The sequence below is a fragment of the Nyctereutes procyonoides genome, unplaced genomic scaffold, assembly GCF_905146905.1.
Source record: "Nyctereutes procyonoides isolate TBG_1078 unplaced genomic scaffold, NYPRO_anot_genome, whole genome shotgun sequence".
Lineage (NCBI taxonomy): Eukaryota > Metazoa > Chordata > Mammalia > Carnivora > Canidae > Nyctereutes > Nyctereutes procyonoides.
The window spans coordinates 50,756,294-50,771,589 of NW_026575125.1; positions in this window are offsets into that span (position 1 = coordinate 50,756,294).

Sequence of the window (15,296 nt, forward strand, 5' to 3'; positions counted from 1 at the left end):
TTATACAAGAAAGTGAAATAAAACATACCCAAATTGGGAAAAAAAGAAGTAAAACTATCTTTATTTATAGTTGACATGATGGTGGATATAGAAAATCCTAAAAAATACATAAGTGTATTCATTTATTTTTGATTTTTAAATTTTTAAAAGATTTATATATTTAGGGGTGCCTGAGTGGCTAAGTCAGTTAAGTGTCTGCTTTCTGCTCAGGTCATAATCTCAGGGTCCTGGGATCAAGCCCTGTGTTGGGTTCCCTGCTCAGCAGGGAGTCTCCTTCTCCCTCTACCCTCCTTCTCTCTCTTTCTCTCAAATAAATAAATAACAAGTATTTTAAAAAAGAAAATCCTATGAAATACATATACATGCAGCAACTATCAGATTTAAAAATAAGTTCAGCAAGGTTGCAGGATACATGGCTAATATACAAAAAAGGAGAATTTTTAAAAGATTTTATTTATTTATTCATGAGAGACAGAGAGAGAGAGAGGCAGGGACACAGGCAGAGGGAGAAGCAGGCTCCATGCAGGAGCCTGATGTGGGACTCAATCCCAGGACTCCAGGATCACGCCCTGGGTGGAAGGCAGGCGCTAAACCACTGAGCCACCCAGGGATCCCAGTAGATGTATTTTTATATATTTGTAATGAATAATCTAAAATAACATTAAGAAAACAATCTTTTTTTTACCATAGTATAAAAATACTTAGGTATAAATTTAACTAAGGAAATATAGGACTTGTACATTGATAACTATAAAACATTGCTGAATGATGACAGTACTCCTAAATTAATCTACAGATTCCACTTAATCTCTGTCAAAGTTCCAAATGGCTTTTTTCTCCCAGGATTACACTAGCTGGATCCTTAAAATCATATGGAAATGCAAGGGACTCAGAATAATGAAAACAATCTTGAATGGGAAGAAAAATGTTAAAGGACTCACACTTCCTGATTTCAAAATTACTACAAAGGTACAACAATCATGGCAGTGTACTATTGGCATGGGTTTCTCCCTGAATCCAGAAATAAACTCTTGCATTTATCATGAATTGATTTTCAGCAAGAGTGCCAAGATTATTCAATGAAGGAGGAATAGGGGCAGCCCGGGTGGCTCAGCGGTTTAGCCCCTGCCTTCACCCCAGAGTGTGAACCTGGAGACCCCGGATCAAGTCCCACGTCAGGCTCCCTGCATGGAGCCTGCTTCTCCTTCCACCTGTGCCTCTGCTTCTCTCTCTGTCTCCTCTCTGTGTATTCTCATGAATAAATAACAAAATTTAAAAAAAAATGAAGGAGGAATAGTGTTTGAACAAGTAATGCTGGAATAACTGACAATCTACATGCAAAGGAATGAAGTTGGACCCCTACCACACAACATACACACAAATTAACTCCAAATGGATCATAAACCTGAACGTGAGATGAAAAACTATAAAAGTCTTAGAAGAGAAACCTGAGTTATTCTCCATAGCATCAGTTTATACAAAGACTCCTTAGATATGACACCAAAAGCACAAGTGACAAAATAAAACATAGGTAAGCTGTACTTCATCAAAATTAAAAACTGTTTTGCTTCAAATTATCAAGAAAGTGAAGAGATAGCATGCAGAATAGGAAAAAAATATTTGCAAATTGGATAAGGGACTTGTACCTAGAATATATAAGGATATCTTACAAATTAATGATTAAACAGTAATTAAAATTTTGGGAAAGGATTTGAATAAACATTTGTTCAAAGACAATTCACAAACGGTCATTAAGCACATGAAGATATGCTAAACATGTTAGCTATCATGGAGATGCAAATCAAAACCACGATGAAAAAACAAAGAAGAAACCACAATGAGAATGAGATACCACTTCATACCCACTAGGATGGCTATACTCAAAAAAACAGATAATAACAAGTATTGTAGAAAATGTGGAGAAATTGGAATCATCATCATCCACTGCTGGTTAGAATGTAGTGTAAAGTGGTGCCACCACTGTGGAAGACAGTGTGATAATTTTTCAAATAGTTTAACACACCGTTACCATATAACCCAGCAATGAGTATTACCCTTTCCTAGGTAATACACAAGAGAAATAAAAGCCTATGTCCACAGAAAACCTGCACACAAATGTTTGTACAGCAGTGTTCATAATAGCCCAAAGTGGAAGCAATCTAAATGCCAGTAATTGATGAACGAGTACATTAAGTATGGAATATTATTTTGCAAGAAAAAGAAATGAAGTACTGATACATGCTACAATCTTGAAAACATTATGCTCGGTGAAAGAAGTCAGCCAGACAAGGCCACATATTGTATGATTCCAATTATATGGAATTACCAGAGTAGACAAATCAACAAGGACAGAACACAGATTGGTGATTGCCAGGGGCTGCAAGGGTGACGAGGACTCTTTCCTTGACCAAACTTTAGTCAGTCTCCTCTAAGGCCTTTACTCAACTAGGGCTTGTCCCTGAGCCTTGTTCTTAGGCCTGTGTAGCCTAGTTTTAGCAAGAATCCTGTTAAGTCAGTTTAGTGGGAATCTCCTACTCTAGATATCTGATCACTCTTGATATCAAATTCCCAATTCCGTACCGTCCCCCAGGTGATTTCTGATTACTTTAGACTGCCTTCACCAAGAATACAATTTAGCAAAAATCTCCCTACCCCTGTTGTGTACTCTTAGTAATTTTCCTTCCACCACTCACCTCCCTCCCCAACCTGCTCATTTGCTGTAAATCCCTACTTATCTTTGCTGTATTTGGAACTGAGTCCAGTTCAATGCTGCAATACTATACTATTGCAATAGTTCTGAGTAAAATCTGTTTTTACTGTTTTTTTAAGATTTTATTTATTTATTCATGGGAGACACACAGAGAGACAGAGACATAGGCAAAGTCCGATGCAGGACTCGATCCCAGAACTCCAGGATCACATCCTGTGGCAAAGGCAGATGCTCAACCACTGAGTTACCCAGGTGCCCTTTTTTTTACTGTTTTAACTACTGTCTGTCTCTGCTTTTTTTTTTAACAAAGGTTGGAGTGGGAATGGGGTGTGATTGCTAATGGATATGGAGTTTCTTTTTGAGGTGATGAAAATATTATAAAATTGATGGTACTGATTATTGCACAGTTCTTTGTACACACTAAAACCCATCCAATTGTATACTTTAAAGGAGTGAATTGTATGGTATGTGAATTATATCTCAATAAAGATGTTAAAAAATTGGCAGTGTCTGGATTTGAAACCAGGTCTAGCTAACTCTAAAGCTCACACTCTACACAAGACTGTTTAGCCCCCACCCTGGATGTGCCTGATAAATGCAGTGCTGTCATTAGGGCTACTGTTTGGATTATTCAGTGGAGGGAAGAGTTCATGATTGACAAGATCACTTTGGGAGGGCTTTGGAAGTTCATGGACTTGAGGAACAATCACCACAGCCCAGAGCAGTTGTCGACTGCCCCAAAGCAAGACTGTATTCGCAGGGATTCTATAATCAGATTTTAACTATGAGGAGAAGCCAGAACTGCTGACTGACACTTGTCAGCCTAGGGACACAGAGCTCTTCAGTGACTTTCCATTTCAGGACCCAGGAAATGTCACTGGACTGGGTCTTGCCTACAAGCTTCTCAGCACCAGGTGCAGGCCATCCTCTGCTCCCTGGGTGCTGGCAGAATTCCAGGAGGAGCTACCACAGACTTAGAAATGACTGAAGGCAGAAAGGATCCTAGGCATCACCCCAGTTCCACCATATGGCTCCTGGCAAGACTGTAGTCAGTGCCTCCACCTGTGTCAACACATGAGCCTCACCACACCAGCCTAGTGGATGCCTGAGGCTTGTTTATCCTAGCCAGTCAGGACATCAGGCAAGATGCCTATGGCATGGCACTCTCTTATCAGACATGAGCCCAAGAGAAAGAGAAAAAGCTGTGCCTAGGCAACCAGAAGGACCATTTCATTTATCCCTAAACTCCGAATTCCCACAGGGACAGAGGCCATACAAAGAATTTTGACTCCCAGGATCCCTGGGTGGCTCAGCGGTTTGGCGCCTGCCTTTGGCCCAGGGCGTGATCCTGGAGTCCCGGGATCGAGTCCCACGTCGGGCTCCCAGCATGGAGCCTGCTTCTCTCTCCTCCTGTGCCTGTGCCTCTCTCTTTCTCTCTCTACATCTATCATGAATAAATAAATAAATCTTAAAAAAAAGAATTTTGACTCCTTTCCCTCAAGTCATTATGTCATACTTCTCAGACAATCTCTGCAAAAATGGCCTTTCCCTTCCCCAGCACAAGACTCCCCTTGGCCTTGGGTCCCTTGTAACGGCAGTAACTGCTGATTGGGCACTTACTATGTGCCAGCTACTCTTCTAAGTCCTTATGCCTCTTATCTAATTCACTGCAACATTACCAGAGATAGGTGGCCCCATTTTGCAGAAACGGAATCTGAGACACAAAGAGGCTGAGTACCTTGCCCAAGTTTACACAGCTAAATGGTGGAAATGGGCTTTGAATTCTGGCAGTCTGGCTTCAAGCCCATGTTCTGAGTCGCTCCTCTAACATCTGTATCTCTGACCAGATACCTATGTGTTGGCCCCATTTGGGAAGGAGCTTTAAGAGAGGTACAAATGCCTTTTGTACTGTTAACCAAGCCCAAGTGTGAAGGCAGCCTGGAGACAACCTCGGGGATTCCACCACTGCAAGGAGGGCTACCTCCTCACCTATCTCGCCACAGCTTATTTACTCAGAGCAGCCCATTCCACAGCCCATATCTGTTATAATTATGATCCTCTGACCCTGCCACTGGTCCATCCCACTTGTCCCTTTTGTGAAGTGAGCTGCAGGAGGGCAGAACTCAGAAGGGCATCATATGCCATTGCTCTAGCCCAGAGCATCACCAGCAATAGGCACACCAGTCTGTCAGTTTTAGGTTTTCTCAGCCCTGGGGCCCCTGCAGCCCACCAGAGGGCACTGTGATTATTTAATTAAGTGACCTACTATGAAGCCTGAGGAAGCGGGGGATCCCCAGAGGTTTTAGCTCACTTCAAGGTAGCTTCACCAGGCAAACCCAGAGAAATTCTGCCTTTTCTTCCCCCTGTCCCTCACCCATACCCACGGGTAAGCACCAGAAGACTCCGGGCCAGGATAATTCTTTTTAGTAGCGGTCTTATTCTAAGGACAAAGACGGGTGTACAAGAAATAATCAATTTCCTTTTTTTCATTAAGTCAACCGAACTCTGACTTATATTCTCACCTCCTAGACTCTTGGGAAATCTAGTCTCAGTTAATAATAGGTATTTTCTCCTATCACAGAGTTAGGCAAATCCTGGGGTTAAAAGTGGAACAAAAGCTTTGATGAAACCCTTCTTCTCACCGGCCATTGGTCCATGCACAGCCAGCCTTTATTCTGAATTGGACATTGCCTCATTTTGACTGGTTGGACAGTATGCCCTTCCAGTCATTAAATATTTGATCATCACCTTTGCGCTATAAGGAGCCAAGTGAAATTCCAGTTTCCTTAGTTTGGTCCCAGGTTTTCCTGGGCCTGCTTCCTGCCACTTTTCCCAGCCTCATCTTTTGCTGCACCTTCCCTTGCACTTTATGTTCCAGGAACACTAAACTACACAGAGTTGCCTGTCTATAGCATGCTACTCTCACCTCCCCTCACCCTTGCCTTTTACTCGAGGTGTTACCTCTGCTTGGGTTGCCTCCTACACTGCCTCAGCTCAAGTGCCCCCTCCTCTGAAAAGCCTTCTATAACTATGCTAGTCTGCACAAGAGGTGATCCTTCTCTGTGTTCCCACACTCTTCTTTGCCTCCTCCTGTCATAGCGCTGAATGTAGCATATTGTATTTGTCTGTTTTTGTTCTGTGTCTTCCTCACAGGTCTGGGAGGAACCAGAGAGTGGAAACTACATTTGTATCTGTACCTGTTTGTACCTCCTACACATTACTTTAAGGCGTGGCACTGTGAGTTTAACAAATAAATAATGAATTATTAAATGGAATAAATGACAGAGATGGGGCAGAGTTGAAGTCCAGACAAGTTGAGAAGAAGCCCATCATAATATTCCATGAATGGAGTTATCTGATGTGACTAGAAAGGTTTTTTTTTTCTCCTGCACCCATCGTGGGCCCCAAACATACCAAGCCAGGGTGACAGAAGGAGATCTTTTGTGATGCAACTCAAAGAGGAGATCAATATGAGATTCTTTTAGCAGCATTACACATAGGGGGCAAGCTAAGAAACAGTCTTGTCAGTGTGAAAGGTCTGATTGTTTTATGATAGCTTGACACTGAAGCTGGATCAGTAAGGAATGCTTTCCGTCATCTCCCTTTCTACCTGCGAGGTTCCAATGCCTTTTCTAGCTCCACTCAGGGGAAAACTAGATGCAACAGCATGAATGACACCCTAACCCTAAGTTCAAGGAAGAGAACAGATGACATTTTGAGGGGATAGGAAGCTTAAAAGGCCAAGGAGCCTTGGTTGGGTGGGGGAGGAAGAAAAGCCTCTCCTGGAGGAGAGGCTCCTTGAGACAACTCTGTGGGTGGCCCTTAAAGGGGAGAACAAAGGCCTGCTGAGGCCTTTGATTCAGAGGAGCTAATCCAAAATTTGGGACAGAGGTGGGGTGGTGGTGGTGGGTGGTGGTGGTAGGGAGGACTCTCCAGATTGCAATAGGCAACGGAGCTGAGAGTAAAGACCTATTCTTTACATTGTTATGGACTCTGTGTGTATGATTGAGCAGGTAATAGTAAGACTTTTTACCTCCAGTAAAGTGCTATATTAGCCTAATCTTCTGATATTAAAAGGTATAACAGGATTATATGATGTGGGGGTGGGGTGGCAAAGGCAGTGGATGGGCCCTGTCCAGGATTGTTAAATTGTAATGCAGAGTCTAACTGCGCCCAAAACAAAGCATACTAAAGAACTGAGTCCAGGAGTGGTCCCTGTGGCCTCTAAATTGTCAGCAAAATGGGCCTGGGGCTTAATAGATAAAGTGGACACAGCCCAGGCAGTAATGGTGCTGAAGAGCCCCTCCTAGTAGGAGAGGAATGGGGTAGAGATAGCTGTGACCTCAGCAACAAAGTTTCTGAAGGAAGGTCACATTTGGAAATAGGTGCTTCACCAAAGGAGCTGGGAGCCTTTTTGTGTTGAGAATAGTCTAGGCTGGTTCAAGCCTAAGATTTCTCTCAGGAAATCAGACACAGACACAGAATTTTATAGCATTCAGTTTGCATCTGGAGATATGAACTTCTCCATGTTCCTTGAGGGATGTGGTAGAATTGATTTTGAGAGAGCCAAAAAGACACTGGAGCCAGTGGGACACGGGAGACTGAAACAGGTGCCAGAGCAAGGGATGCAACCTGTGAACAAGGAATGTTACTGGGTACCAAAAGCTCTGAAGTTTAGTGGCCTGTTTGGGGGTGGGTATGCTGTAGGGAGCAGGAGGCTATAGATCACTTCCTGAGAAAGGAGTTTGAGGAGTGGTTCAGATGTGCTAAAGAATACATATTTTTTTAAAGTAATTTCTTAGAGACTATGCTAAGGAAGCATATCAGAAAGCTTCCAGGGTCTCATTCATGAGGGGGTACATGTGTTGAAAGTACAAAATCCTTCAGCAATGGGCAATGGATGGTGGTTGAATTTAAAGAAAGCATATGTCAAGTTCTTGGCCTCCTGGCAGAGAAGATTCCAATGTTTTGTTTTTTTGGGGTAAGATTAAACACCTATTTACATAAGGCAGTAGAGAGGGGAGCTTAAAGCCTCATAAAGAATCAAACATTGATCAAAACTGCTGACTGGAGTTTTTTATAGACAGCTGTTGGAGACAAAAGTAGGCTGCACAGTTGGTTTAAGGTAATTGATCACTGTAACACCAACCCTGAAATCTCAATGGATTAACATAATAAAAGTTTAATGTGATCTGCAGGGATAGGGATTCTCTGTTTCCTGTTGTCATTCAGTGATCCAGCTTCATCCATCTTGTAATGCCAGCACCTTTACCACAGGTCCAAAAATTGCAAGGGAAGAGGAGGACAGTGTGAGGAAGGCACATCTAATATTAACTATCTCAATTTGTAAGTGACAGCTATCATTTCTGCTCACTTCCTACTGCCACAGAAAACCATCACGTGACCTAATTTTGATGGAAGAACACTGGGAAATGTAGTCCCTAGCTGGGCAGCTGGTTCCCAGCAGAACTTTATTTTTTTTTTATTTATTTATGATAGTCACAGAGAGAGAGAGAGAGAGAGAGAGGCAGAGACACAGGCAGAGGGAGAAGCAGGCTCCATGCACCGGGAGCCCGACGTGGGATTCGATCCCGGGTCTCCAGGATCGCGCCCTGGGCCAAAGGCAGGTGCTAAACTGCTGCACCACCCAGGGATCCCCCAGCAGAACTTTAAACTATGGAAGAGAAGAACACATTTTTAGTGGACAGTTGGCTATCTGCCACAACCCACTGGATTTTCCCTGTTGATATAACTACTTGCTGCTGTAAGATTGAAGTTGAGGTTCTTATAAGTGATTAGAGATAACCTGGAACAATTGAGCCTACTTTTTAGGACCAAACTCAGGTTTTCATGGTTGAGGCAGAAATAGCTATGGAGACATATATGGAATGGTTGGCAGCTACACCATGGACAGTGTGGGTTAGGAACCCTTAAGCCTTACCTTAGATGAGGAAAAATCTCCCAATCTGAAGGTGCCCCAGGTTTGAACCAGCTGAGTTATGGGCTACACAGTACTGTGTGGCTTCTCCAAGACCCTCTGGAATAGATTCCCAGCAAGTTCAGAGTCTATTCTCCCAGACAAATGGGGCTGCAGATAAATGTAAAAATAGAGAGAGACCCATCACTATCATTTCATGGGAAATATCTGGCCCAAGTAGAGTGACCACTACTGGCTATCTATCCAACATCCCCTTCTCTACAACATGTTTTTCCTAACCAGGTCTGACTACACTGACCTGGTAGTGGAAGTAGTGGGTATGAATGGTACTATGGGGTAGAGGCTGCTTCATGAAGGGGAAGAAGCTATGCTCTTGGGTTGGGGTTTCATTAGATCTGATGTGAGTGAAGTGGGATGTTAACAAAGGCAGAGTATAACAAAGATTGCTGAGATAGGGTCAGGATTGATGGTTGAGAGGTTTTAAGTTGGAAAATAAGAAAAAGCATTGGAGCCAAAGGATGAGGTAAAGTTGGAAGCAGGAGGATAAACAATGAAGAATTTAGCCTGAAAAATGGAAGGTAGGACAAGGTGGGGTATGAGGCCTGAGTGAAGGTGAGTCATTCCAGGCTAAGGTTGAGCACAGATTATTAGTTTCAGTGTCCCACTTAGAGGCTTCTGTGAGATTAGAGCAATGCCTTGCTGTGTAGCAAGTTTCAGGGGCTGACCACAGCAGTGTGGTATGCAATAGTGTAATAGTGTTGTAGGCTGGAGCCTGAGAGGACTCTGAAAACCTCTATAAACACAAAAATCAAATCCAGTCCACAACTACTGAATGATTGCTGTAGCAATAGATGGGAGGAGGCAGTGGTGACTGACAGTTTGAAAATACCCTGCTGTTTGGGGTGGCATTCTCAAGATAGATCCAGAAGCCAAAGGGAGACAAGTAGTTTTCCTTCCAGTTTTCTAACAGCTCTAGACATGGTCACATGACCCAAAGACAGCCAATCAGATTCTTCCACTGATGTCAAGAGATTATTTGTGATGGCTATATCAGAACCCAGAATTTTCTGGCACAGGGATAAGTGTTCAGGGTTGGCAATGTTAGTGATGGCATGTAGCAGTCTGGTGTTAAGGGAGGCTCTTGGCTAGACCTCATCTCTCATGTTTAATGATTAGATCCCAATCTTATAGATGATTCTGTGAGTTATATTTCCCCCACATGAGGAACTTAGCTAGAACTGTTTCTGGTGTGTATAATCCAGAACTCTGACTGATATGATATCTGGTCTGCTCAAGATGCATAAGATCGAGTCCTGGCCCTCATGGAGCTTGCAGTCTAACTTCTGCTTTGAATACTTTTTGGACCAAGGGATCCCTGGGTGGCTCAGCGATTTGGCGCCTGCCTTCGGCCCAGGGCATGATCCTGAGGTCCCAAGATCGAGTCCCACATCGGGCTCCCTGCATGGAGCCTGCTTCTCCCTCTCCCTGTGTCTCTGCCTCTCTCTCTCTCTGTGTGTGTGTGTCTCTCATGAATAAATAAATAAAATCTTTTAAAAAAGAATACTTTTTGGAACAAAGCATGTGATAAAGAGCTAAATATAGTCTGGATGAGGAGACAGACAAGTGACAAGTGATGAAGTGATTTAGGAACAGTTCGAGATGAGGGTAAAGAAATAGGAAGTAACTGAATATTTAGTGAATTCTCCAAATGCCACCATCTGTAGCAGCTCAGGGCAGAGACGTCAGGAGACTGATAAGAACAGGGAAGTGATGAGATGGGAATCTCAGCTAGGTCTTGGAAGCTGGGAAGGTTTGGGGGAAGCAGAAGAGATGCACTAGGAGGCTGCCTGCTCCCCCAGAAATGCAGGCCATGCTGGTAGTCAGGAAGTAGTGACACCCAGAGTCATCCTTGATGGTTCTCTAGTCCTTCCCATAGCACTCGTATACACAGTATCTCTTTTAGGCCTCACAATACCATTGTAAGGGAGGTGGGACAAGGCTTTTAACTATTCCCTCTTCCCAGATGCAGGAATCAAGATTCAAATGAGCCAAGTAATTTGTCTAAAGTCACAGAACCATAGAGCCACAGCATGAGAAGTAAACATTCAATATGTTTCAACAACATCCCAATGAATGAGCTAAACCCATGCTCTATTTGCATACCTCTAGTATAGGTGTTCCCTATTTCCCTCTTTGTCAGATCAGACTTCCAGAAAGTTCTTCCTTGTGTTGAATTGAAATGTATGTCCTATTAACCGACCAGTACCATGGAACTAATCCACAGCAGAGTAAGGACTAGAACTCATGTCCCTTGACTCTAAATCTAGGCCCTGCCCTTTCAATTGTCCCTCACTACAAACTGCTTACAGCCTGTCCCCTCCCTCTTTCCCCTCTTCCTACCTAGATTGTGGATAACAGCTGGCTCTTGCCAGGGGGTGGTAAGTGGGAAATACCAGAAGTTGGTAGGGCAGGCGTGCAGTGGAAGTGAGATGGCCAGCGGGGTGGCCTGGCCTCTGGTTGGCTCCATTGCCCTGAAAACAATTTGCTTGTCTGGCGTGCTAATTTGCTTTATGTCTTCCCTTATTAATCACTTTGTTTTGCACAGGCCTGTGAGCTTCAAATGTGTTTGTTATGACTTCAATTATGTGTGACTGATCATGGCCCCAGCAGTCTGGAAGCAGGATTTCCTCCCTCCCTTGCACTCCCAGATTCCAGGGGGCTCTCTGGTAGCCCCAGCCTATTCCTCCTAGCAAGACTGTGGAGGGGAATGAGGTTCCTACTTTCCTCACTTGCAGGGCCCTAGCTTTCATTCTGTGGGCAATTCTTTGAGCCTTATCTATCTTTTTTAGATAAGGCTCAAAAGGAGGGAGGGAAGGAACCTCCATCCCTCCTGCAAGATGCATACCTGTCCTTTCCAGGAGTGGAGGAAGACAGCAGTGATAGACACGGAGGGAATGAAATGACCAATCCTGAAAAACATGAGAAAGCAGCCCCCAAACACACTTTAACTTGTCAGCAAAACGATGAGGGTTTGAGTGGGGAATGGAGTGCCTTCCAATTGCAAAGGACTTAATAGGAACCAGCTCAAAATCCTGCAAGCCTACTGAAGGCCCTGTTCCTTTGTAAAAAGCCAGATGGGGTCTATTATTTTTAAGTGTCAACTAGATGGAAGATATGACAGGGAGACGGATGAGATTCCTCTTCCTGAAAGCATGCTCTGGGGAAGGTACCCTCTTGTCTCCTTCCTATCTTTCTGCAAGGTGCCCACCACAAATGTCCTGATGCCAAGAGCCAGGCCAAGTCCCAACCTAAGTCTCCTTATTGAGGCAAGCCAGCAGCACATCTGGTTTCCATTAGCCATTCTTCCCCACCACCCTTCTTCCACTTCTCAGTGTTTCATTGTGCCTCATTGGTGACAAGCTGTTGGAGATGTCTTGACAAAAGCTTGCTGAGGGATTCTCAGTATGTTTTGCCCCTTTGCTTGGTGTGCTAATTTTCTTGGGCCCTCTGGGGTCTTTCCATAGTTAGTTAGTCTGTCAGTTTATCTGTCAGCCAGCCTGTCCATCAACCACCAGCCTCTATTAGCCAGCAAGACAATCTGTCAATCAGACAGCCAGACAGTCCATCTGTTTGTCAACCAGTCTTGGCCAGCTGGGCAATCAGCCAGTCAATCTGTCCATCTGTCTGTCAATCGGTCAGTGTTTTAAGAGGGGAGATGGGACACAGGCCACAGGAAGGACACACACCACACCACATGGGAGACAGGGTGCAGGACTACCCTTGTTAGCCTAGTGTGCTGTGAAGGCATAAAGGCAGCAGTTGAGAGGTGGTCAGAACCAGGGTAGGGCTAATTTGAGAAGGTTTCCTAGAGGAAAAGCATTTGAAAGGGCTAAAAGAACTTTGACTGGACTGGGATTTTAGCCCTATCCTTGATTCCAATCAAAGTAGCTCAGAGTTTGATGCTGAAGTAAGGGGTTAGGGATTGAGAAATGAGGATTTGGTTGTGCTGTTGAGAGAACTCTACTCCTAGCTGTCTCTGATTAGCTGTGGGACCTCAAACAAATTCTCTGAGCTATAGCTCCCCATTTGTACCACTGAGGGACAAGTAAGGGGCAGCAGTATGCCAGACAAACCCTAAAGGCCCTTTCAGCTCTGATGTGCTCTGGTTCTTTCTCATGTTTGTGTCTGGGAGAAGGAAGGACTATAATCCTGAGGCCTAACTTGGGCTCTCAACTACGGCTTTTGGTCTGGATCAGTTTTCTGGACGCAGGTCCTCCAAATGGAGGATACCAATCTTAACAAAAAAATGGACAGACATGCAGACATACAGATGGAGTTGCATAAATGTCTGGGTGGGGCATGCCTCAGCTAAACAACAAACTGCAGTGATTGATCTGTCTGAGAGTAGATTTATTGGATGCAGTTGTTCCTGGGTTGGGGTGTTGTGGAATGGGTGAACCATTTCTGGAACTAGCAGAGGGCAAGAAAGACTGGAGAAAGTGGATTTGTCAAGAAGTTTGTGAGGGAAAAAAAAGAAGTTGGTGAGGGAGGAGGAGAGAAGTGTCAGGACTCAAGATCTTGCCCCCCCCTTCCCAAGCCATCTTTTCTCTTCACCTCTGTATCCCCTCCCCAGACTGTTGATTGGGGGCATATCCAGTCTAGAGGTTTCTCAACCACTGGCCTCAAGCTCATAGGAAGGCCAGTCTAGAAGGGCTCTATTCAGCAAGGATACTAAAGCCCAGAGAGGGGACAAGGCTTTCGTCTTACAATACACTATAAAAATCACAGTAATAGATACATGAGCAAAATGCTATGGGTACACAGGGGAGGAATCAGCTATCTGGAAAGGCTTTATAGGGGTGCTGATAGTTGGCTTCAATCTTGAAGAATAAGTAGGATAACAGCAGATGTATAAGGAAAAGGATTCCAGACAGAGAGAACCACAACCTACACCGGCACAGAGCAGCAAATGTAAATGAGAGGAAATGGTAAATGTAGTCTAAAAGACCTAGAGCAAAGGGGGCAGAGCCAAGGTAAAATAAAGGATTGAAACTAGATTTTGAAGGAGCTTAAAGTCCAGTTTGGGAATTTGAGCTTTATCTTGGAAGTATTGGGGGCCTGTTGGCTTTTAAGCAGGAAGATCCCAGGTTATTACTTATTTTTAAAAGATTTTATTTATTAGAGAGAAAGAGAGAGAGAGGAAGAAAGAGAGAGAGAATCTCAAGCAGACTCTGCTCTGAGTACAGAGCCTGATTGTGGGCTTGATCCCATGACCCTGAGATCACAACCTGAGCCAAAATCAAGAGTCAGATGTCCAACTGACTGAGCCACCCAGGCACCCCATCAGATTATTACTTTTAATAATAATGCAGATTACAATAGGTTTCATTAATAGAGTCATTCTTGTCTGCAGGCTCAGGTGTCAGCCAGCCTGGTTCAAATCCTGACTCCTTACTAGTTGTGTGACCTTGGACATGTTGTGCAACTTTCAATGGCTCAGTTTCATCATCTGTGAAAATAGAGGTAATAATGGCACTTTTTCATAGCATTTTACTGAGGTAAAGTGAAATGCTTAAGAGAGCCTGGGTCATAGTAAGCACTCAATAAATGTCAGCTAAAAGTAACAGTGGTATCTTCCTTTCATTCAAGAGGATTTTTGAGGCTCAGAGAGGTGAAATCACTTGCCCAGGACCACACAGCCAGTCTGTGGCAGAGCTGGGTTTCAAAGCCAAAGTCTGAACTAAGATTTGTGCCTTAAAAAATATCTCCAGAAGAATTGCCTAAAGTGAGGGAGACTGGAGCTTACACTACCACTTGGGAGGCTGTTGCAACTGCCTGGGAATGAAGATGCTGGCTGGAACCCAGGAGAGCCACTTCGCTCAGCCAGGCTGTCATTTGGGAGCCTCTGAAGAGCTGGCCTGGCCCAGGGAAGAGCTGTTCTTTCCATCAGTGGGGCTGGGGAGGTTAATGGCATTCCCAGGAAGGGCCAGGGATTAGGGGGAGCCTGCACTGCAGAGCCAAATTCTTTCACCTCTAGTGAGTTTTCCAGAATTTCCTCCTCTGCCCCCCAGTGCCTGGCCCCAAGAAAAAAGAGAGGGGATGGGCTGAAACACTCCTCCTCCCCAGACCCATGGACCTGGCTGGAGGAGAGTGTGGCCTCCCACCAGGCTGGCCCTAGTCCAGGCTATGGCTGTTCCGGAGCAAGCTGTGGGAAAGGAGGAACGCCCCAGCATGCTCTCTGTGGTGCAGCAGGGAGAGGACAAAGAGGAGGGGGCCAGGACCCTTCAGAGGTTGGACAATTAGAGAGATGGCACATTCCAGAGGAATCCACATCTGGGATGAACCTGAGCCAGGGCCAGCCTTGTAATCCATTGCAGATGTGATGGCCAGCAGCAGATGTGGGCAGGACCTCCCTCATGGGCAGCTGGCGGGCTGGGGGGTGGGTCTTGCATGGGCAGAGAGATGAGGAACAACTCCCAGACACCACCAGGCAGCTCCTCTTGAGTTTCTACCGGGCTGCAATTTCACACAAAGTACCTTGCTAGTGGCAGCAGCCAGGCTGAGAGGCCACAGCTAGCCCAAGAAGCCTGGCTTCAACTAAGTGTTTCTATGAGCATAGCTTGGGCCAGGAAGCCACCAGCCCCCTGG